The sequence below is a fragment of the Nanorana parkeri genome, unplaced genomic scaffold, assembly GCF_000935625.1.
Source record: "Nanorana parkeri isolate BGI_ZX_2015 unplaced genomic scaffold, ASM93562v1 scaffold204, whole genome shotgun sequence".
NCBI lineage: Eukaryota > Metazoa > Chordata > Amphibia > Anura > Dicroglossidae > Nanorana > Nanorana parkeri.
Window position 1 is genome coordinate 294,914 of NW_017306472.1, and position 25,245 is coordinate 320,158.

General features: G+C 43.8%; 1 long non-coding RNA gene across 1 annotated transcript in view; it reads right to left on the minus strand.

Annotated features, from left to right (window-relative positions):
• Positions 1 to 11,268, minus strand: part of LOC108786341 — a 209,844-nt gene extending 198,576 nt beyond the window's left edge. The window contains exon 1 of the long non-coding RNA XR_001941192.1: positions 10,729 to 11,268. This is a non-coding gene — a long non-coding RNA (uncharacterized LOC108786341). The remainder of the gene's footprint in view (positions 1 to 10,728) is intronic.
• Positions 11,269 to 25,245: the final 13,977 nt, after the last annotated feature.

The window sequence follows — 25,245 nt, forward strand, 5'->3', positions numbered from 1 at the left end:
TAGTGTCATGGCTGCCTATAGCAGTGCCAAATGTACATGCTAGGCTGGAAACATTACACTCTTGACCTTCAAGTACCGTTTGTTCATTGTGAAAGATGCTATTTATGTAAAAATGGAGAAGCCAAGCTTGAATAGAGGTGGGGGGTGCCACATACAATGCTGTTTTAACATCTCTCTCTTGGCAGGTTAATAACACCTTCTAGTCTCCAATTATGCAAATGCAATGGATTGGAGCAACATTTACCATATTTATTCCCAGATAATTTTTTGTACAAGTCATTCTGAATTGAGAAAGCTGGTTGGATGACCAGTGAAAGGTCTTCAAGAAAAGTACAGCAAGTCCAGTTGCCTTGACTAATTTGTACAGATACGTCTGTTCATTCATCTGTTGCATCCTGTTGTCTGCTCTAATCTGCTGCATGGAATAAAACACTTTGTGGATGAAAAGGTATTTGGTGAGTTCAGCTATCTGATAAGGATTGTCCGCAGTGATAATATCTGCTTATACAGACCAGGCATAGAGGTCTCAGCAAGGGATAAATCACTAATACAACAATCGGAGTCAGAATAGTTTTCCAAATTGGTACATGGTGGTTGACCTGTTATGTAATGTACCCGTCAATGCAATTGACCAAATATGGTCATGTGGCCATATAAGGTCAGTGATGTCACCAGCATTCCACCCCTTTATCTGTAAAAAATAAGTCAAGGCAACTGGACTTGCTCTTTTCTTCTCAGCAAGTTTAGAAAAATACAGCAAGTCCAGTTGCCTTGACTTATTTTTTACGGATATACCATGACCTGGATGAATGAGAACCTTCACAGACAATCCACCCCTTTGTTTACGAGCAGCTGCGAGAGGGGCGGGGAATAGGGACACAGGCAACAATAAAACATTTAACCTTTCACTACTGTACAGAAGTAAATCTGGTCAAACACTGATTAAATTCCAGCCATTTTCAGATGATTTTGTCTGTAATCCATTTTGTGGTTGGCCCTGCCGGCACCATCCAGTTCGACAAACTTGGATTTTTCAATAAAATTTTTTTTCAAAGGAGCTGAGTGGAATATTGTCAGATGAATAGTGACAGCAACCAGTTATTCTGACGGCTGTGGGCATCGGCTGCCAGAATACAATAACTGAGAGGAGAGATTCCTCCTTCCATTGGGGTGGATGGGGGAATCTTACAGTGATTGGCCGGCTTAAAAGTTCAGGTTGGGTAAAATAAAAAAAAAGGATTAAAAAATGTATTTAGTGCATCTCTCGCATGTTTTATCCCTTTAAGGCCTCTTCACACTTTGAGCTGCATTACTAGCGCATGCCCATTAACATGCGTTGCATTAAAGCATCCCATTCATTTGAATGGGCTGCCTAAAATACTAAAAAAGATCATGCAGCATTCTCAGCAGTGCACCGGACAGCAAGGCATGTTAGCACCTTGCCGCACACTAGACGCCCCTGTACGCAAGTGCGGTGAGAAGGCGCATTGGGGTGCCATTTATGAACCTATATTGCACTAACGTGCACAGGCATGAATGGATAAATGGGTCCTCAAATAAGCTTCTAATTTCCTGCAGCGAGCTGACAACACAGCAGTGGCGGAACTACCGCCTCAGCCTGGGGGGGCGGGGAGGGCAGCACAGTCCTGGCCTGTGCATAGATGGTATCCAGCGACTGGCAGGCACCCTGTCTCTTCGTCGGGAGTGTCGGATCATCCGTTCATCTGACACTCCTGGCACAGAGATGGGGGGCCCGCCGGCCTCAGGATACTGATCTTAATATCCATTCCCCACACTCCGATGCGTTGAATCGGGGGAGGGGGGGCTAGGCGCATGGCCGCTTCCGGGTACCCCCTAATACCACAAGCCAAGGACACATGAAGAATTGAAGACGGTCCTGCGGGGTGCAGGGCAGGCAGCCAGGCACATCGGACGGTTTGCTGGGAGCACTCAGCAAGCAGGAACAGACATCTGGTTTTTCTGAGTCCCCCACCAGGAAACAGCAGAAGACCAGCCAGAAGAGGTAAGTGTAAATAATGAATTAAAACCATTATTATTTGTAGACTGATGTGTAAAGTTCAGCTGGTATTTGTAGTGCTCTATAGCAGGTGCCATTCTGCATTGCAGCAATGCAGAATGGGACCCTCTATAGAGGACTACAAATCTCAGCAGTACTTTATACAGAGATGCTATAGTTGTATAAAGTATTGCTGGGATGTGTAGTCCTCTATAGCCTGTGCCATTTAATCTGCATTGCTGTAATATTAGGAATGTACCGATATATCGGCCGTTGAGACATATCGGCCAAAAATGGCACTTTTGGTCAAATGGCGAAAGTGCCATTTTTTTGGCTGATACAGCGGCGCATCCGTGCTTTCTTTCCTCCCTGCTGGACGCTGCTCTGTGTCCCAGCGGGGAGCAGAGAAACCGTCACAGGCGGCCCAGCGCTGTGGGAGGAGAGTGCTGTGATCAGCCAGCGTCTCTCATCCCACACCGCTCAGACTCCTATCACAGTCCGGTGTTCTATCACAGAATGTGACTGCGTTAGAATGTGTGACCGCTGACGTCATCACACTTTCTCATGTAACCATGCCCATTTTTTGGGCGGTGGAATGTGGGACCAGCCACGTGGTCACACATTCTAACGTAGCCACACCCATTTTTCCAGGGTAAAAATGTGTGACCGGCAAAAGGTGTAGAATTCAAAGCTTTCTCTGCTGTTCCTGGGCAGATCGGCATAGCAGATGGTATGTGCAGGAGAACCGATCTGCCCTGGAACAGGTGATCGGTCCTGAAATCTCACTTCTATCCGACTTTGTATTGCACTTGCAGTACAATAAAAACATTGCTACTTTGTAGCTTTTTTTCTATTTTTTCAACTTAATTTTGTTGTGGTTGCTTCAGGGGGTGCGGATTGGGGAGTTTATATTTTGTTTTTGTTGGGGGGGGGGGGGCAAAAAAAATCTTGCACAAGGGCCCTTTGTTCCTTAGGTCCGCCACTGCAACACAGTGCCTCTGAATCCCATTTAGTAGCAGCCGTGACCTTCTGCTCATCTCCATAATAAAAAAGGGAGGTGTTCTGTAGTGTAGCATGGAAGAATTAGGCACTGGTTGGTAGACATGTGACCCCGCAAAAAATGTGTTTCATTTCAGATCAATTCAGATTTTTATGTTTTTCGTTTTTCGGATCTGAAATTTTATTTGTTGTGTAGCGCCCTCTAAAATGTCGCTATTCAATTTAGAGATACCTGGACTGTAACCAGTCTAGATACTGATTATACAGAGCTCTGCATTCTATAGGTGTCCCTGAGTCTGCTGGATCGATTGCTCCTCCTGTTGCTGAGGAAAAGGGAGCCTTGGCATACAGTGAGGGAGGATCCACCCTCAGGTTATGACTATGCACCTGGCCCTAGCCAATCCCTGAGTAGGATGACTCAGAGGCATGGTTGAGGGCAGGTGATAAAAGGTCTGGGGACATTGTGGAGAGCTCTCTTTCCCCTAGGGGCCTCGCCCTAGGAGGACTGTGTGTGATGCAGAGCAAGCAGCCTGGGCCTCAGCACATGGCAGGTGCTGAGGGGCCTGGAGGCCTAAGGATACACTGATACTTCACTGGGCCCATACACGTGGCAGGTGATGGGTGCCTTGTTCTAAGAAGATACTCTCATTTAACTGGAGTGCTCCTTGGCAGTTGCAGATGCTGAGGGCACAGAAGTTCCAGATCCTAAAGAGGAAAATACCTGATGGAAGCTGGGTCGGGGAGGAGTCCGCTTGTTGAGGGGTACCGCAGAGGAGCTGGTGCGAGCATCCGTCTGGGACCCACAAGGGAGATCCCACACCCTATTCCAGGTATCTGTTCACAGTACTACTACTACTACTACTATTGGTCTCTGGGACCAGATCGCAGTGATTTCGGCCTTAGCGGTTGCTAGGGGAGAAAGCTGTCCTCAGAAGTATTTCCTATGGCATCCTACAGACCCTAAACCCTCTCTCTCCTATTGATGTTGCAAATAAATACCCTAAAAAGACCCTAAGACTCGAGCCGTTCTGTCCGTGAGTGTCGGTGTGCTGTTGCTGATCAAAGGGGACTGGCAGCTGGAACCAACAGGTAGGAGAACCTATTTCAATATTCAGCGGCTCCTTCGGGGGTGAGCGCTACAGTTGTGTTATTCGGATTTCGGATCCGTCCTAATTGTTGTTTCGGGAACTTAGTCACATGACCGTGCTTGTAATGCAACTCGCAAAAGCCAAAACAAAATCTGATTGGCCAGAGAGCAGTCACATGTCCTATTTAGTTTCATTATGAACAAACTTGGGAGGATATACATTTTCGTTAAAGGAACACCCGGACTCATTCAAATTCGGAAATTCAGATACATGCGAAAGTCTGAATTTAACAAAATTTGTATGAATATCCTTTCGGAAAAAACAAGGAATTGCCCTGGGTACTTCCAACCAATCAGCTGCGGGCTGTATGTAAGCAAAGGGGTGATGCTTGTAGTGACATCATTAACCTTATATGGCCATATTAGGTAAACATAATTTACCATATATAGGCATGTAGCCATATAAGGTCAATGATGTCACTGCATCCCGCCCCTTTGTTTATGTGCAGGAGCGGAATTCCCTACAGCTGATTGAATGGCATGGAATCGGCCCCCTTGGTTCGGAGGAGTTCAGGTACGGGCTAGGGCTGGTCTGAAACTCAGCTCATCCCTGGAATCCCAAGCAGTAGACATGTAAATTATGTTTGCAGAGCTCATCCCTATTCCAGAGCAGAAGACGTATTGCATTGTCAGCTCGCTGCAGGAAGTCAGGCGCTCACTGAATTTCTGGCAGGTATTTTTCTGTACTGGCACTTTAAATTGATGAATCCTGCGCGAAATCATATATTCCAAAGATGGATTGAATATGTTTTATTTTTTTTTTTTAATTTTGCCAAGACATTCTCTCTAAAGGTGGCCATACACTCTACAACCATGGTTGTAAAGGGATTAAAAAAACGTACGATCTGCCTATCTTGGACAGGCAGATCGCACTCTCGATCATCGCAAGCCCGCCCCCCTGAGGGGCGGTCTTCCGATGACCGCAATGCTGAACGGGCAGCGTGCGCACACCGGCCCGTTCAGCATTTATCTTCCGAGCACCGTTCTAACCAGCTGAGAATCGTACGATTCCCGGCTGGTTTTCGAACATGCTGGTTCGACAGAAGACGTGCGACCGTACAGTAGAAACGGTCGCACGTCTCCGTTCACACTGCTCGATTATTGTACGAAAAACCGATCGCATACGATTATCGTACGATAATCGTGCAGTGTATGGGCACCTTAAAGATGATTTTCATTGCCTTGCAGTTCTTGAAGCATCACTAGAGGGCACCAGAAGGGAGAGCCGGGGAAGAAAACACTAGCGATCTTACGATGAAACGTGCCAGCATGGAGCCCTATGTACATTATGTGATAGCCCGGTGTGAGCCGCCTACACAGTATATAGATGAAGGACTGGTGACCAGGATGAGGCTTCCAGCTGCCCAAAGGTTCCCCCGCACGTGAACTATGTCTGCTTAATAGCATAACATTAACCCCTTGTTGCCGGATGTCCTTTTTCTAATTTGCTGACTCTGATGATTTGTGCATCTGCATATTGGAGGTAGAAGCGAGCAAGGATGGCTCTTCACTGGGTGGTATGGCCATCTAAATTAGGTTAAAAATAAAAAAAAGTAACACTGTAACCTTGGATCAGTAGTCAATGAAGTTCAGGTCCCCACTGCATACCTGTCATCACTTCCATGGGGAAGGAACTACAGCTCCCAGCATGCCCACCCTGCTGTGTGCCTGTATTCAGTGTGCAGCATACACAGGCAGCAGCACTGCTGTATTTGAGAAACTTCAAGTCCAACAACACATGTCCTGAATGACGTTGTTCTTCAATAAACTACAAGTGCCAGCACCTGCAACTTGCCGCATGTAATTTCTCGAGGAACAACAATATCCAGCTTTCACATCCTGCAGTGCTTCTGTGACAAGTGTACTACAAGTCCCAGCATACACAGCCTGCACCACTTCTATTGTTGAGGAACTGCCAGTCCAACAGTGCATGCCCATATTTGAGGAACGTCAGGTGCAAAAAATGCACGCCTTGCAGGATGTTGTTTATCAATGAACTAGAAGTCCCAGCATATGCACCTTGCAAGGTAACCTCTCTCAGGGAACAACTGCCAGCATGCACATCCTGCAGTGGTCCTGTGGTCAGTGAACTACAAGCCCCAGCATACACAGCCTGCACCACTTCTATAGTTGAGCAACTGCCAGTCCAACACTGCATGCCTTGTTGCTGGTCAATGAACTATAACTCCCAGCATGAACATTCTGCAGGAATTTCAAAGCTAGGAACTACAACTCCCATCATCTGCACCCTGCAGCAAACCTTATAGTACTTTGTGATGGGACAAGAAGTTCTTCAATAACTGTAAGGTTTCCTTTCACTCAACAGTCAATAAACTTCAAGCTATAGTCATTTCCATTGGTTGAGGAACTACACCTCCCAACATGCGCATCCAGCACTGCCCCTGTGGTCTGTAAACTGCAAGTCCTAGCATAACCAACCTGCAGCACCTCCATAGCTTAGGAACTACAAGTGCAACAATGCATGGCCCCACTTTGGTGGTCAATGAGCTAGCAATCCCAGTGTGATCATTCTGCAGCAGTTCCATAGCTGAGGGAACTACAAGTCCCACCATCTGCACCGTGCAGTACATCACCTGTCAAGGAACTGCAAATCCCAACATGAACATCCTTTCACCAATCCCATAGCTGTGGAAATACTGGTCCCAGCATCTACACTCTGCATCAAACCCTACAGTGCTTCATGATGTGACATGTAGTTCTTCATCAACTTAGAGGTCAGTCAATGAACTTCAAGCCCCGGACATATTCCTGACATCACTGGTCAATGAGCTACACGTCTTCAAGCACTTCCAAAAACAGAAGGACTACCAGTCCCATCATCTGCACCCTGCAGCAAATCACCTGTTAAGGAACTGGAAATCCCAACCTTTAAGGTCATACAGGTTCAAGTGGGATGGAGAGGAAGATTTTTGGAGTAGGGATCAAGCTTACCCATTGCATTTCAGGCCACAATAAATTTTAATCAAGTCATTTGTTTTCATCATACCGTGTCACTGTGCGTGCTAGGTTGCCGAAGACAGTGGAAACTCTGTTAATGTACCATAAGAGCCTCTTTCAGCACATTCACTTGCCTCCCGAGCATTCCAATTACTATGTTTCCCTCCAGATGTGATATTGCTCCCCCCTCCTTCCCATCGTGCCCCTGCCACCCTCCCCTAGATAAACCTTGGAGTATACTAGAACAGGAGGGCATTACCACTTTTTACAATATGCACTATAATCTGATTATAATAAGCACCAGGCATCCAATTTCACTGCATGAATTCACATTAGGGTACTGCAGACATGGATATCTCAGGGGATTCCGACATGCCAGTCAAGGCATCTTCTTTACTCTCATCCCTGCAGCACCAAAAAGAAAACATCCCCAAAAATTCCACAGAACCCCAAAACCGAGCTGGAGACCTGGACAGGGGAGCCGAGCTCCACCGATATTCCTCATTTAATCACAGCTCGTTACGGCAGCGCCAGGATTAATAATTCAGCCAGACATCTGAAAATATTCCAAGGTGGCAGCGATGCCTCAGCCCGCTTCTCCGTACAGGACTGATGTCCATGTGCCATGCTAATTTGCTGGCTGGTCGTGCTTGGTCCCATCTTACATGGTCACTGCAAGTTCAAAGGGTTTCATATTGGAGAGTGAAATGGCACCAGCGGCTGAGGCTGGCACATTTCTTTGAACTGGGGTCGTCTTCAATAGATCGGCACATAAACAGTGTCAGATAGATCTAAGGCAAGGTTGAGATTGTGCATAAACCTGTGGCAAACGGACGTCACTTTTCAATCAATTAAGTGCAGTCCTCACAACATAAGGATTGTGTTTGCTTGGTTGTTATAGGTTGTTGCACATGGTTGTGTGTTTGTGTTATTCTCTGTGTTTGTATGACTGTGTGTGTGCAGAGAGGGTTTTTTTTTCAAATGATTGTGTGTGTGTGTGTGTGTGTGTGTGTGTGTATATGAGCATGCATATGTGTGTGTGTCAAGAGATAGAAAGATAGAGAGAAGGGAAAGGAGAGAAAGAGAGAGGGCGAGGATAGAGAAAGAGATGATAGAAAGAGGAAAGAGAAAAGGAGAGAGATAGAAGAGGGGTGGAAGTGAGGAGGAGAGACAGAAAAGAAGAGGCGTGAGAAGAGATGAGAGAAAGGGAGAGAGATGAGAAGAGATGAGAGAGAAGGAGAGAGATGAGAGAAATGGAGAGGAATAGAAAGAGAGAGAAAGAGAGAAGGAGAGAGAGAAATGAGAGAGAAAGAGAGAAGGAGAGAGAGAAATGAGAGATAAAGAGAGAAGGAGAGAGAGAAATGAGAGATAAAGAGAGAAGGAGAGAGAGAAATGAGAGATAAAGAGAGAAGGAGGGGAGATAGAAAATGATAGAAAAAAAACGGGGAGGGAAGAGAGGAGGGAGAGGCATGAGAGGAGAGCGAGAGAAGAGAGGGAGAAGAAGTGAGAGAAAAGAGAGAGAGAGAGAGAGAGAGAAATGAAAGAGAGAGGGAAATGAAAGAGAGAGAGAGATTATAGAAAGAGGATAGAGAGGAGAGACAGAAAAGAGGAGTGACAGTGAGGAGAAACAAAAAAGAAGAGGAGAGAGAAGACATGAGAGAGAAGGAAAGAAATAGAAAGGAATAGAAAGAGAGAGAAAGAAAGTGAGGAGAGAGAGAAAGGAGGAGAGAAAGAGAAGAGAGAAGTAGGGGAAATAGAAAATTATATAAAAACCAGGGCAGAGAAGAGAGGAGGGCAGAGGAGTTAGAGAAGGAGAGAGAGAGAGAAAGAGAGAAAAGAGAGGGAGAAGTGAGAGAAGAGAAGAGAGAAAGGAAAGAGCAAGAGAGAGGGGGGGGGGGTATAGAGAGAGAAGAGAAGGGGGAGAAAAAGAGGAAAGCGAGAGATGAGAGAGAGTGTGTGTGTGTGCGTGTGTCATTAGAACATGGCACATGTGTAATTTCAACATTGATCCCCTTTAGATAAGTACAGATAGGTCTTTTTTGTGTTCTTGCCTTTATAAACATGTAAGTACAGCATTTTACCGAATTTGTGCAGTGTGACCCTTAAGCCCACCTGGCAGTATACACATGACACGCAGATCAAATGCAAAAACCCAACATGCCACACGTATTCATCACACCGCTGCAGAGACAGGGCTCGGAGATTTCAGTGAACACGTTAAAAACACACAGAGGGAGGTGTATGTGCCACAGACAGGCTGTGCAGTGCATACATATAAGCCGTACCCTCATACCGGGGTGCATGGCTTCCAGCAGATGCTCACTTTTAACACCAAAGGCTTAAATCCTTTAATTGGAAACCCTGAGCCTTCTGAAGAGGGATGGACACCATATCATACCGCAAGGAGAGAACATCCACTATAGGCAAGCACATTTTGTAAATGTTATGTTTTCCTAGTCCTAAAGACATTTTATTTGTTCTTGAATAGCTAGGTCTCAGGGTGAAGTAGTCCGGACCAGCGTTGAATTCCTATTTTGAAGCCATCCAATCATTCCAGAGACCCCCACTGTTGACATTAGCTTGTTATGACAGACAGGTGACGGCTTGTGCTATGGACCCGTCAATCTAGATTTTGGCAGTGTGAAAGCTGCATTGTACGATGGCATTAGCCTCGTCGAGGACGTTACCTTTTCAGAACATTCAGTGTCACTAAATCGTGTGCCCGACCCACTAAATATCATTTCCTTGACCCCATTCCAGGACAGGGCTCTCCCATATAAGCCGAACCATCCCCAAAGCCAACTGAAGATCATAACATTTTGCAAACATTAACCATTTTTTTTTGCCCTTGCCCTCCCCCTCTTCCCCCACCTCTACCTCCGATACCCTCTCCGCATCGCCACATATTAATTCTTCACATCATTAACCCCTCCAAGGCTAATCTATTTCAGCAGTCTCCCACTCTTTAGGAAGCTCACCAGTAAGCAGAAGCTAATTAAAAAACTACCAAAAAGACTTTGCCAAATTTTGCAGCGCAGCATCACCTCCCACAGACCAGAGGAGGAAAAAAAAACAAGCTTTCCTTCTAACTGAAGATCAGTGCCTGATCAGAGATTATCAGGGTGAAAGACAAGCAACGCAAACCAATCTTATCATGTATTGCTGCAAGATTACATTTGAATGATCGGTATTTACATTGCAATGCATAATGCACAGGGTGCACAATCTGTGATATGTGACCAGCTGTGGTGACCAGCCATCGCTCATCATAAATAAATAGCCTTGGTGCCCCATATCTCATGCAGGTTTCAGCAGACCTGTCATCATCTGCACCCCTTCACAAGCTTATTTTCGGAGACCTCAACAAGCGCCCGCCGAGGCTTGGACCCCTCCCTCCTCTTCAGGTAAGTCTAAACAGCAGAACACATAAAAGACCAGCTGTGCCCAAAATCATGTACAGCCTTCAAAGCCCCATCTCGCTAACTGTCCTCCTTCCAAGTCCCAATTGGGTTCTGGTCTAGCATTTTCTTGCTTTCCATTTAACAGAACCATTCAAACCCAAGTTGAAAATCATCTGCCATCCGCAGAAAAATTTTGCTCGGCTTACCTGCTAGAAGATGCATGTATCCTCTTTTAGCAAAAAGGAATGGCAGCTAGACCTTTGCCCGGTGCTCGAGAATAAAAAAAGCCAGGCATCCTGCACGGAAAGGACAAACCCAAGTCCTCTTCTCTCTCCGAGTGGGATTTTTTCAGGCAGAAATTGCAAAGCAGCAGCAAAGCCTGATTAGGTGGATCCTCGGGTTTCCTCCTGACACAGTACAGTATATCCACAGCGTTTGCAGGTGATAAGCCACCACAGATCCCACCGTTTGATATCCCCTCCTTTAAAACACCAGCATCCCTTTACAGATTTTGCATTGTGCAGACGGTAGACCTTTACGTGCTCGTTCAGGGCACAGGGGGGGTGGATGCAGAACTTCCAACCGGAGGATGCAGGAAAGACACCAACGCACAGCCAGAGAGAAGAGCTACAGTAGGAACGCCTGATCTGCTGTTATCCTTGTGAGTGCGATAGATGGCAGAGCCCTCCACAGCTCAGGAAAGGGAAAATAGACACACACATTCAAGCAGCTTGGGTTGCTTTTTTTTTTTTCCTTTCCTTTTTTTTTTTTTTACGCTTCCCTAGTGATAATTAAAAGCAATGTTGCTTTGCTTCAAATCTGTAAAAGCCAGTTATCCACTTTTAGGGAAATAACCATTCCAAACAAATGCAAAAAAAAAACAAAAAACAAAAGAGAATTTATGAAGAGGAGGAGGATAAAAAAAGGAGCCTTGTGTTCAAGCAGATTGGCTGTAATTCTGTGGCAAGGCTACTGTCCTGATAATCCTTTGCGTAATAATAGAAACTTAAGCTTGTGTAGACACTGGCTGACATGCCAAATCCTCAGATCAACACTCAACATTGGTCGGATGGAGGCATGTCACTGGCTCTGTGATTTGGAGAGAGGAAAAGAAAGAGAGAGCGAGAGACAGAGGAGGGGAGGGAGGAGGAAGGATAGATTCTGCATTTAAGAACTACAGTGCAGTTCTGTACTAACATCAACATTGACATGCATGTCTGTTAAAGCAGAGCTTCACTTATTTATTTTTTATATAAGTAGCTTAACATGGGAAAGAATAAAAAAATGCAGCTTGGACTGATGCACTCCCCCTCTCTCACTGCCCCCCACAGACTCACAGATCCAGGCTGGATCTTCTGGGTTGACTGGACTGGAGCTTCTAGGTTGAATGGATTGGAGCTTCTGGGTTGGATGGACTGGATCTTCTGTGTTGGATGGTCTGGAGCTTCGGGGTAAATGGACTGGAACTTCTGGGTTTGAATGGACTGGAGCTTCTGGTCTATTCAATTCTACTCCCCCCTCTGTCGCTGTCCCCCACTGATTCACAGATCCAGGCTGGAACTTCTAGGTTGAATGGACTGGAGCCTCTGGGTTGGGTGGTCTTGAGCTTCTGGGTTAAATGGACTGAAGCTTCTGGGTTGAATCGGCTGGAGCTGCTAGGATAAATGGACTGGAGCTACTGGGTTGAATGGACTGGAGCTTCTGGATTGAATGGACTGGAGCTGCTAGGTTGAATGCACTGCAGTTTCCGGGTTGAATGGACTGGAGCGTCTAGGTTAAATTGACTAGAGCTACTGGGTTGAATGGACTAGAGCTACTGGGTTGAATGGACTAGAACTTCTGGGTTGAATGGACTAGAACTGCTTGGTTGAATGGACTGGAGCTTCTGGGTTGGATGGTCTGGAGCTTCTGGGTTGGATGGTCTGGAGCTTCTGGGTTAAATGGACTGGAGCTTCTGGGTTAAATGGACTGGAGCTTCTGGGTTGAATGGACTGGAGCTGCTAAGTTAAATGGACTGGAGCTGCTAAGTTAAATGGACTGGAGCTAAGGGGTTGAATGGACTGGAGCTTCTGGGTTGAAATGGACTGGAGCTTCTGGGTTGAAATGGACTGGAGCTTCTGGGTTGAAATGGACAGGAGCTTCTGGGTTGAAATGGACTGGAGCTTCTGGGTTGAATGGACTGGAGCTGCTAGTTTGAATGGACTGCAGTTTCCGGATTGAATGGACTGGAGCTGCTAGGTTAAATGGACTAGAGCTACTGGGTTGAATGGCCTGGAGATTCTGGGTTGAATGGACTGGATCTTCTTGGTTGGATAGTCTGGAGCTTCTGGGTTAAATGGACTGGAGCTTCTCGGTTGAATGGACTGGAGCTCCTGGGTTGAATAGACTGGAACTTCTTGGTTGAAGGAACTAGGGTTTAATTCATTCTGTTATCTTAAAATAAATCAGCAGTTTGTGTGCATAACACTAAACCCCTAAATCCTAATCAGAAACTGTATACATATCAAAAAAGATATATGAAATATATATGTCAAAAAATACAGTGAAAGAAAAAAAGAAGACCAAATATGAATATATAAAATGATCAATACAAATAAACCCATTTAAACTAATCACTGTAAAGTTTGAACTGAATGCAGCACTAAATAATCTAACTTATTATTATTATTATTATAATACAGGATTTATATCGCGCCAACAGTTTGCGCAGCGCTTTACAATATAAGGAAGACATTACAGTCACAATACAATTCAAGATAAGATGGTAAGGAGGGCTTAAATAATATGCATGATAATACACATGTAAGTAATAAAATAATACGTAAAATATTGAGTTTTCAATTTGCCAGTACTATATAGTGTATCTTCTTTTCTTTGTACACAGCACTTTACGATCCTTTACACCATAATAAATAAATACAATTGCATCTTAAAGTGACACTAAACTCCAGAGTTTTATCCTAAAAATACATTCAAATACCTGAACTATTACCAAAAATGTATCGTATTTGTGTATCACTCGGCTGTAGATCCTCAAATCATCTTTTAATTGGTGCTGACACTGTCGTTTCTTCTGGACGGGGGGCTACTTTTGTTCCCCATGGTCCCTGTGTGTGTTGTAAAGTAGTAACCGCTGCAAGCTCACTCGAGACGGACTACAATCTCAATACAAATGAGTAAACTAAACGTGAGATTGTAGTCCATCACATGAGCGAGCTTGGATCGGTGACTACTTTACAATACACACAGGGACCATGGGGAACAAAAGTAGCCCCCCTCCAGAAGGAAGGACAGTCTCAGAACCAATTCAGAGATGATTGGTGGATCTACAGCTGAGTGATACACAATTAAGATACATTTTTGTTAATAGTTAAGGTACTTGAATGTATTTTTAAGATTTAACTCCTGAGTTTAGTGTCAATTTAAAGGGTCTACTTATAAACAATATGCAGAGCCATTCGCCCTGTGAATCTCTGTGAATGTTCATTCTGTGAGAATGGATGCACAAAACAAACGTTCTTGTTATATTTCCTTTATAATCATAACTTTCCTATGCTCCTCAGCTTTATGACAAGAGTACGTCCAAGAATACCTTTGAAGTCAATTGTATTCTTGAACTGAATCTTGTCATACCTTATTATGGCCACTAAGTGGAGCTGAGGAGCATGGGAAAGTGATAATTATAAAAGAACATTTAACAAAGAACGTTTGTTTTGTGTATCCTTTCGCGCAGAATGAACATTCACAGAGATTCACAGGGTGCATGGCTCTGTAAATTGATTATAAATAGACCCTTAAACTATCTAGTGGCAGTAATGCAGTGCAAATGCCATTCGTCCATCTTTACACTGGTCAGAAAGGTTTACACATGAACCCGATACAGTTCTTAACATAGGATTTTACTCAGTTAGTCCCGGTGTTATGGATTGTAAAGAGCTGTGTACAAAGAAAAGAATATTTACCTCTTCGGTACCACCATGTTGAACCCCCTTTATTGCCAGACCATATTTTATTTTCAGTTTTCAGTGCTGTGATAGTTTGACTGACCATTACTCCGTCACACAACACTGCACCCAAATTACTTTGATATCATTTTTTTGAAAATACTTTTTTATTGGATTTTTCATAAACACAAGTATACAAGAAATATGACATATATGATCAGACATGTGGCGAGCATGAAGAGCAAACCAGTATAGTTTGATATCATTTTTTAAAGACATTGGGGTCTATTCACAAAGCTGCCAAAGGATCTAGCCGTAGCTTTGGGCGATCCTTCGGCTGGCTTCGGCCCCAGGACCCCTTCGGTTCAGTAGAACCGAAGGGGTGCTGTACGGGCTATTCACTATTGCCCGTACAGCTCCCGAACGTGTCCGAGCGGATCAGTCGAGCCGAACGCATATGCCTCGGCGCGGCTGAGCCGCGCTGAAAGCCGAAGCTGGCCGAGCAGCCGGCCAACAGCCTGCTTATGACAGCTGGGCGGAGCTGTCCCTCTGTTTGGAGAAATTTCCTCTCACTTCCTGTTCTGGCTATCGCACAGGAAGTGAAATCATATTCTATGATTCTTGGCCATGTGAGCAGTATTCACCCAGCCATATGTTGGGAAGGTTTACACATAATATCCTATGTGTCTCCTTATTGTGTGTACCAGGGTAGGAAACTACAAGTCCCATGAGGCATTGCAAGACTCTGACAACCACAGGCATGACACCCAGAGGCAGAAGCATGATGGGATCTGTTGTATCACCACAGCAGGAGTGCTGAGGTTGCCTACCTGTGATTTACACAATATGGAGACCCATAGGATCGCATGGCATTACCACCACTAGATGGCTCCAAGAATCATAGGAAAATCCTTCACTTCCTGTCTGATAGCCAGAACAGGTAGCAAGAGGAAATTCCTCCAAACAGATGTTCGGCAGGGTCGTCATTTGAAGATTTCCCACCTATTCCTGTTCTGGTGAGAAACCCAAATTTGGGATTTTCTTTCACTTTCACTGGGACACATAGAGAAGGTGATTCAAAGACAGCAATAAAAACCCAACAGGTGTTCTAATCCCTCTTCCCACCATCCAAAACTACAACAAAAAAAGCTTTGCCTTCAGTAGCACTTTAAATATTCTATCTAATGGCGCACCCGTCCCTGGGTGTCACCCTCCCGGCTCTGCAGTGTACATCACGAAACCGGCTGAACGGCGCAAATATTTTGTGAATAAAAACAATTAAAATATATGTTTTTGAAGTGTGTATTTAGGCAGTTTGGCAGCGGCTCAGTTTTTATACAGTTTCATCAATGTGTTCTCATTAATAACAGTTCTGCTGGCAAGCTGTGCGCGTGACGTGACCACTTTAGTGTAGGCACTGCCTGTTAATTAAAGTCACTGCACGCGTCTGTGTGTTTATAACTGAGCTCTGCGCTATTAATCAGACACAAAGCTGCCAGGTGGATGGAGCCTCTTATGACAGGAAGGAAAGGGAGATTTTGTTTGTATATTGGCAGCCTAAACGTACATCTTCAATGCCCTGGTAGAGCTCAGCTCGGTCGGTGTTACTTTGTTACAAGAAAGATATAAAAAAGGAGAAGTATTAATGTTCAGGACATGGAAGGGACACCCCAGATGGAAAGTTAACCTTTAAAATGCACGTGGGAGGGGTTTCTGCTTTTCATCCAAGCATAGCCGTCTTCCAACAAGATGCTTACTGGCCCCCAAGATGCCTATTGTCCATCAACATGCTGATTGGCTATCAAGATATTTATTGGCCATCAACATGCTTATTGGTCAACAGGATGCCTATTGGCCCCCAAAAAAGTATACCAAGATGGTTATTGGCCAATGAGATGTTTCTTGGCCTTCAAAATGCTTATTGGCCAATGTAGACGGGAAACTCAGATGGTCTTGAGTTAAGAACCCTGCTCTACAGAGGTACCTTGGTGTGCCAGTGTGGCTTTCATGTGTATTTGCAAATGTATGTAATTTGAACAGATTATTTATTTTTTATTTCTTTATTTTGCTGGCTAGCAGAAAGTGTTTTGGGGATCCCTTTGTAGTATATATATATAAGATGTGTATTGGCCAACAAGATACTTATTGGCAACTTAAATGCATATTGGCAACCAAGATGCGCATTGGCCATCAAGATGCGTATTGACCAACAAGATACTTATTGGCCATCAAGATTGTTATTGGCCACCAAGATGTTTGTTGGCCAATTAGATGTTTCTAGGCCATCAGTATGCTTATTGGCTAAGAAGATGTTTATTGGCCAACAAGATGCTTATTGGCTAACATGATGCTTATTGGCCAACAATAAAATATGTATATTGCAAGTAACCTGTTGTCCTGTAAACACCAAATCCTGTATTGCTGGTTGGTGCTCCTTATCACAGTCCTCTGGGTAGGAAATAACATTTTGGGTTCCTCCACCAGTGGCCTCCACGGTTCTTCCAGCTATACTATATGGACAAAAGTGTATGGAGAACTGGACACCCATCTAAATGATTGGGTTCCAGTGTTCCGGTGAAGGGTACTGGTTCTGCTTCAGCATATAATATTAAACGGGTTGGGAAACAATGGACGTCCAGCTGTGATACAACTACAAATCCAGTTAGGCGTTGCAAGACCCTGGCAGCCACAGGCATGATTCACAGAGGCAGATGCATGATGGGAATGGTAGTTTCACCACAGCCGGAGTATGTCTACTCCCGTTTTAGGCAAACAGGATCTGCTGAAACTGGCCTCTAGAGCAGAACCTTTTGCAAGTTTGTTCTCCACCATCCTTTGGAATGATTCCACCACATTTAGCAAGATCAGCTTTTGTTTCCTTCCTTCTAGTTATTTTTAAACAAGAACTCTGCTCAAAAGTGTTCTTAACCCTTGCATTGGTGTGTCATCACATCAGTGCTGCTCTCTGTATCACTGAGGACCAACCACGGTTGGAGAAAATCAAGAGAGAAACAGGACCCTGTGTGTCATGTGAACGGCCTGAATGTTTGGAGAAAAGTTTAAAAAAAGCAAAGAAAAAAATAATATATATACAGGAATAGATGGAAGATCTTCCAATGGGGACATTGGTTCTGGTGGCCTTGCTGACCACCAGACATTCCCCTCTCTTTTGAGGAATTTTGTCTCACTTCCTGTTGTGGTTGTTGAACAGGAAGTGAAGCGAAATCTCTCCAATGGGACACAGAGGCCAAACAACATTGATTAAGACAGTCGTGGATTAAGTTCAACTACGAACAAATCCAATATGTTTGGTCCAAAGGAAACAAAACACCCCTCCCTCCTTCCCTGGGGCAACTGTCAATTTTTCCACAAAGGTGGAACATATCCTTGCCAAGGTCAGCCTGATCAATCCCTGGATCAATATATTTTTCTCTTTATTGATTATATTTTTGATATGATAAGCTGCCAGAATCCTCATGTCCTTGATGTGATTGTTTTTTGCCTTTACTGGCTCGTGTGTTAAAGCATTGCACAGCTTAAAAATAATTAAAAATAAATACATTATTACAAATATTGTATTATTATAAAATATTGAAAACTATCTTGGGGTAGGCTGTACTCATTGGATGTTTTGACTTTTTCATTGAGTGCATTGCACATATACAAGAATTGTTTGATTAAAAAAACAAAAATTGGTTCGGATATTTGGTCATTTTCGGAATTCGGGTTTCGGATGCAAAATTCAATTCGGTTTGAGTTTCGGATTCGGACTGATTTCGAATGTTGGTAGTTTAGGATGAGTTTACGAATATTCGTTGCAAACACTACAGAAAACCGTACACAGATATTAAAACTAAGGGCCCATTTACACCACATCCAGATTACCTCCAGACTAGACCAGACGGTTTCCGGACCCAAAATGCATCTCAATGTATCCCTTTGGTATTTCTGGTCTCTGTTCACACCAGTCCGTTCCAGACCAGACCAGAAAAATACTGCATGTCTCATTTTGTCTGGTCTGGAATGCATTGGAACTGTGGGCAGGTTCACACCATTTTACAGACCAGATCTGATCCAGAAAATGGTGTGAACCTGCCCTAAAGCTGAATCTCCTAGACCCGAATGGCATTCGGGATCCGAATTTCCGAATTGCATATGGGAGCTCGCAAATGCCATTCGGGTCTGGGAGCCATATACATATATTACTAAACCTGAGGCTCCCAGACCCAAATGGCATTCAGGAGCTCTCGAATGCAATTCAGCAATTCGGATCCTGAATGCCAATCAGCTTTAGTATTATATGTATATACTGTATATGGCTCCCATGTTGCTGTAACGAAAATTCGTGTTCAGACCCATTCGGATGCATTAAACTGAAAAACACATCTGATTGGCCAGAAAAGTCACATGTCTGATTCAGTTTCGTTTTTGAATAACATTCGAACAGGATCCAAAATTCAGAACCAGAAATTCGGATCTGGACACATTCGGATGCATTGGAATTCGGAAATTCTGAATGTCCGAATTTCAGAAAGTTCGCCCGAATTCTGATTTTTGCAACGAAAAAAATTGCACATCTCTAATGTGGATCGATAGGAGTGGGCTGTTGTCTAACGGTGATACCAGAAGTGTATAGCTGACCTAAACTTATCACTTCACATTATTATTGTTTTAACTCCAAATTTTGTTATGCATTTTATGTAAATAAAGAATTTGAGTTTTAATCAAATTGTAACCATTGTTTGTGAGGGTACCTGGAAGGTCCACTATTGATGTTGTTGTGTTGTGTGACTTCAGCAGAAGAAAATGTAGGTCTCCTTCCCTGCCAGGCAGTTAATGTACTCCTTCCATTTCTATTCCACTAAGGAAATTGGGCACCAAACCAAAAGGTGAAAAAGTCTAAAGATGCCTTTACTTATTCATAATTCGTTCAAACAAAAAAAAAAAAAAGCCAATGGGTTTCAGGACAAAAATACTCCCCCCATCGTCAGGGCTTTAAATGGAACAAGGACATGTCTGTAAATCAAGGAAACTGGACTTGCTGTATTTTTCTTGAAGACGTTTTGCTGGTCATATGGCTAGCTTTCACAATTCAGAATGAATGAATGATTCTGAATTGAGAAAGCTAGTCGGATGACCAGCAAAACATCTCCAATAAAAATACAGCAAGTCCAGTTGCCTTGATTTGTTTTTACACATATACCAAGATCTGGATGAATAAGAACCTTCACAGACATAGGGACTTGAATGGACTGCTTAGGCTGCTTCCGGATATACAATCCCAGTCCTGAAATCATATTTAGTTCTGTTTGGTTATAGCATCTCTGGATTCCATTCAAGTCCCCTTTCCATTTTGAGCCCTTAGAGTATTGTTGACCCTGAATTGTTTGATCAAATTATGAATAAAGGCATCTTTGGACTTCACCTTTTGGGTTGCACCCATTATTTCTCTACTTTGGGTTGCTTTGGGATACCCAACAAGGGAGGTGTCAGGAAGGTATGGCTGCTGCCCAAGTACTGCACAGATTGCTGCATGCGCTGTTGTGCAAGGATATGTACATAGAAACTAATTCATTGTGCATGCGCATAGGCACATTCCAATACGTTGGATACTGTGTGAACGTGTGCACGCGCACACACGTTACACCTGTTGGCGCCTGGCTGCCTATTTAAAGGAGAACTATGAGGAGTGCTTTTCACTCACCTCATAGTTCTAGCCGACCTGTGACAATGAGACTGTCACAGGTCGGCTCAGTAGATGTGACGTCTTCTCCAGCTCATCCCAAAGATTATCAATGGGGTTAAGGTCTTGACTCTGTGGTGGCCAATCCATGTGTGACAATGATGTCTCATGCCCCCTGAACCACTCTTCACAATCTGAGTCAGAGAACAGAAGCGAGCGAGCGAGCGATTGCCGCGGCGGTAGTGTTCCATCCAGAGCCGGAGCTAGCTCTCTGCGCTCACTCTCTTTCGTCCCTGCCGCTTCAGCTCCACTCAGAGAGGCGGCTCTGATTACACCCGTTATCGCTCCCTCTCTCTCCTTCTGGCTCCCTCTCTCTCCTTCTCCTCTCCTTCAGGGGGCAATTGCCACCCTGCCCCCAGTCCGCCGTTGGGTCAGACTAATCCAGCACATTATTAATGTGCTGGATTAGTGCCCCACTCAATATGACCGCAAGAGAGGGGCATACTGAGTGGGGCAACTCAGATTAATAACGTCCGAAAGATGTGGACTGGGAGGTGGGCCTCTTTAAGACTGCGGTGGCGGGGAGAAGAGAACAAGAAGCTCCACTGCCATCGTCTGTGCCCTATTCGATTGGGCTCCTCGGTGGCCACAGCAGTTTCCTCCGCCCACCTCAGCTGCCATTGGTGGGAGAGGAAGACTGCCGGCTTCTGCTGCGCGCGAGAGAGAGAGAGAGCACCTGGAGCCGGCTGGACGTGCAGGCAACCTCGCTGCTCCCCCACTATCACCAGGAGAAGAAGAGGTGAAAGCAACTGTAAGTCCCTGTACTTTCCTTGTGACCTCTGCACTGCGTTACATACTGTCCGCTGACCTCTGTACTGTGCATCACACCCTGATCTCTGTACTGTGCGTCTCATCCTCACCTCTGCACTGCGCGTCACATTGCTGACCTCTGCACTGCGTGTCACATTGCTGACCTCTGCACTGCGCGTCACATTGCTGCCCTCTGCACGGCGTGTCACATTGCTGACCTCTGCACGGCGTGTGACATTGATGCTGACCTCTGCACTGCGCGTCACACAGCTGGCCTCTGTATTCTGTATTGCACCACTGACTTCTGTACTGTGCATTGTTACTGATCTTTATACTCTGCGTCACACCGCTGACCTGGCGGAGTTAAGGGCGGAGCAGGGTAGGGGTTAGGTGGGGCCACTGGTGGCGAGTAACTTTTTAGGCCTGGCTAGTAGCTTAGGACTTGAAATGTTGAGCCCTGACTTAATTGATTATCCATTTATTGATATGATTATCATTAATTATTAATTGTTCATTTACTGATTGTAATTAATCTTTCATTCGCTGGAAGACTGACATATCCGGGTTCCGACGCGTTTCACACCGAGCTTCTTCAAGGGACCATGGGGGTCTAATCTAACAACAATAATAATAGTAATAACAATTATACATCAATTGATTTAATTGCATCATTCAATTCATTAATACATTAATATAACATAAATTAGAATGTTTAAGCAATCGGCACCACAGGTATGAGGCCCCCCGAAAGGCGGGTACCCCGTACTTATCAAAAACAACTAATGATATGCAATTAAATCAATTGATGTATAATTGTTACTACTATTATTATTGTTAGATTAGCACCCTGTTGTCCCCTGAAGAAGCTCGGTGCGAAACGCGTCGGAACCCGGATATGTCAGTCTTCCAGCTAATTAAAAATTATTACAATCAGTAAATGAACATTTACTAATTAATGATAATCATGTCAATAAATGGATAATCAATTAAGTTATAACTGGTTGACGATAGGCATATCCTGGGCACTTGTTGCATGTTACAGCTAATTGGGGGCTTTTTATCTGTATTCTTATGAATTGTACATTGCTCATGAATTGTTATTTCTTTATTTTTTTTTTATTAGTATACAATAAATGTTGACATTTTTTATACACATGTATTGGTTGTATACCTCCCTTAAACCCCTTTTTTTGCTTTTTCTTTATATATATATATACCCAGAGGGGGAGAGGTGCAACTAGGGAGCTATTGTCGAGGCAGACTCAAAGTTGATTACCAGTATATTCAGGGAGGCAGCTGACCTCCTTTTTCAGGGACATAACGTTGCTGAACCTAGACCTGACCAACTGAAGCAATCTCACATCACAACACTTTCCAAAATCCAGATGGTGACTTTTTTGACTGGGCATTGTATTTTTAAAGGAACATGCTGGTAATGAGGGGGTTAACATTGGTGCAGTCTGCTTCCTGGCATCATCGCAGCCTCTGAAAAAGAACTGGACTGGAGTTTTTGGCGGCTCTGTAATGATAAAAGGTAAAGCTTTTTTGAAAAATGATACTGTTGCTGTACAGCTGGTAGTAGTTAGCTGGACTTCTAAAACGTTTTGTAGCTTATCAAAGTAGCTTTTTCAGTTCCAGTAAGTGTCAGAAATATACCCCAATATTTACACTGATAAGCCATAACAATATGACTACTATATTCAGGGAGGCAGTTCACCTCATTTTTCGGGGACATAACATTGCTGAACATAGACCTAACCAACTGAAGCAACTCCAGATCATAACACTGCCTGAATTCCAGATGGGATTTGTTTTGGCCCAGCAGTGATGAGCTGGAAGAAGATACTTATCCATCACATTCAACAAAAACATAGTATTGGTCCACCAGAAGACAAAACCCCCACTGGAGAAAATATATTGTTCCTGGCCCTACAAACGGGGGCCAGAAGAAAATACTGGGCCAAAATATTTATAACATCCTACTTATTTATTTTTTTTACTCACTTTTGACACCAATTTAAAAATATGATGTCCTTAATGTAATGAGGTGCTCAAGTAGTTTGCCTCATATTGTAAAATCACATCCTTGCCTATGGCAGGCACAACAGCCGTACAAGCTGTACAATGGTGCAAGCGAGTGACCAGTTTTACAGCCTTCTCCTGTACTAGAGAGACTGGTGCTATGGACTGGTGCCCTTGGGCTAGTGGGACATGCATTATTAATTTTCAATAATCAGGTGGAGTATAATCCACTTATCTTTGTTGCTTGAGCTCCCTGGAGTATTTATATTAGTTCTACATGTTGCTAAAACGGGAAGAGATCAATTTTTTTCTTCTGCCTTCACTCAAAGAGCTTGTTGGCTTAAATACCCTGTTATGTTATCTCTCATGGGCAAGCAATTCATTAATTGCTTGAGAACTTCTGAAGGAAGGCATGGATTGTTCCAAGTCTACCAATAGAATGCCCCTACTCGTACATGACCCTTTTTCGAGCGATTTCAAGCGATATTGCTCATGATTGCACACAGCCCAATAGGAAAAAGTTGCGCGACAAGTCGCTCAATATCGCATGTCGCGCAATATCGCTCAAAATCGCGCGATTTTCATGTCGCTCAGTGTGAATGGGGCCTAAATGTTAGTTTATATAACAACATTTGCATTTACACGTGCTTTTGAAACCTTTTTTGTTGTTGAAAAACATGGTATAAGCTGCTGTTCCCATTTAAATATCATAAATAAAAGAAGGTTTACTAAAGACTGCAGAGCAAATGGGGTAAACTTGTGAAGTGTTACCTTTTCTTCTGGGAGAGAGAAAAAAAAGTTGTATTCAAATTAAAATTAGTTCCCTTGCCTGCAGCCAAACCAAGTCTGTAATTATTATTTTATTGAATTTAATTCCTAAAATACCAGAGGGAGTGTGCCCCTGCACATTATACAATCAGAACTAAAGCCTTGGTTTTAAGCTGAAACTTTTAAAACTAAGATCGATCAGAAGTTTGTTAGTCGTCTTTGGTTGGGCTACAAGAAATCCTTCCTACATAGATCAGATAAATGCAAACAATGATAACCTACCTTCTTCAGTACACACTGCATGTATTTACATTGTATAGGCAAAGGAATGTTGACACTCCTTTGAATGATTGAGTTCAGATGTGTCCTGTGAAATGTTGCTAATGCTACAGCATTAGCAAAATACATTTTAGACAATTGTGCCCTTCCAACCTTGTGACAACATTTTTGGGAAGTCTGTTTTCTGTTTTAGCATGACTGTATCCCTCTGTACAAAGTCAGCTCAATAAAGACATGCTTTGGCTCAAGTGACCTGCACAGAACCCTAACCTTAACCCAGAGGTGTAACTAGAAACCTCAGGTCCCCAATGCAGGAAACCATTAAATGCCCCCTGGGGAGGCAATATCTGAGCCTCAGTGGTTACCGGGGCTGAGCCCTCTTCTTCCTTTTTGCCCCCCCAAGTGACAAAACAACAGGGCCCAGTCGCACATACAACCGCTGTGACCCTGGTAGTTCCGCCAGTGCCTCAACCCTACTGAACACCTGTGGGATAAATTGGAATACCAAATCTTCTCTTTAACAACATCAGTACACAACCTCAAAACTACTATTTTGGCTGGATGGGAACAAATTTCTACCAACACGCCAAAATCTTGTGAAAAGCCCTACCAGCTGCAAAAAAAAGAAAACTTAAAATGAATGCCCATGGTTTTGGTATGGGATATCCAACAAGCTTATATTAATGTGATGGTTAATAAACTCAGGCCAATACAAATGGATAGAACCTGATTATCAGACACTGGGTGGTAGTATTAAGTTCCTTAGATGGTTAATGAGGGTCTGGTGTGCAAGTTACATAGTGACATTTATGTAGTGCCCAAAAACTATCTATGAATGGATATGGAAAGCAATTCCAGATCAATACACCTATGCAGAGGGGAGGAGAAAACATCAATAACTGGATTTTTTATTTTTGCTTGTCCATTCACTATTTACTCCCATAGCTGATCTTTGGAGAGACCTCTGGGTACTTCATTGTACTTTGAACCACCTGTTACCAGTTTACTGTTTTGTAAAGTAAAATGAAGATTTTCCCCTCACTTAGTGTCCCTGAAAATGATTTCACAAGGCAGGGATTGAGGGAGAATCTACAACAAAGAAAAATAAATGCTAGACTAGACTAGGAAGGTTAATAGGTCTGTCAACTTGTCTGTGTTGCTTTTAGAGATTGCCCTCACTTCCTGTCAGGTGACACCAATGTCACTGCAATAGTAAA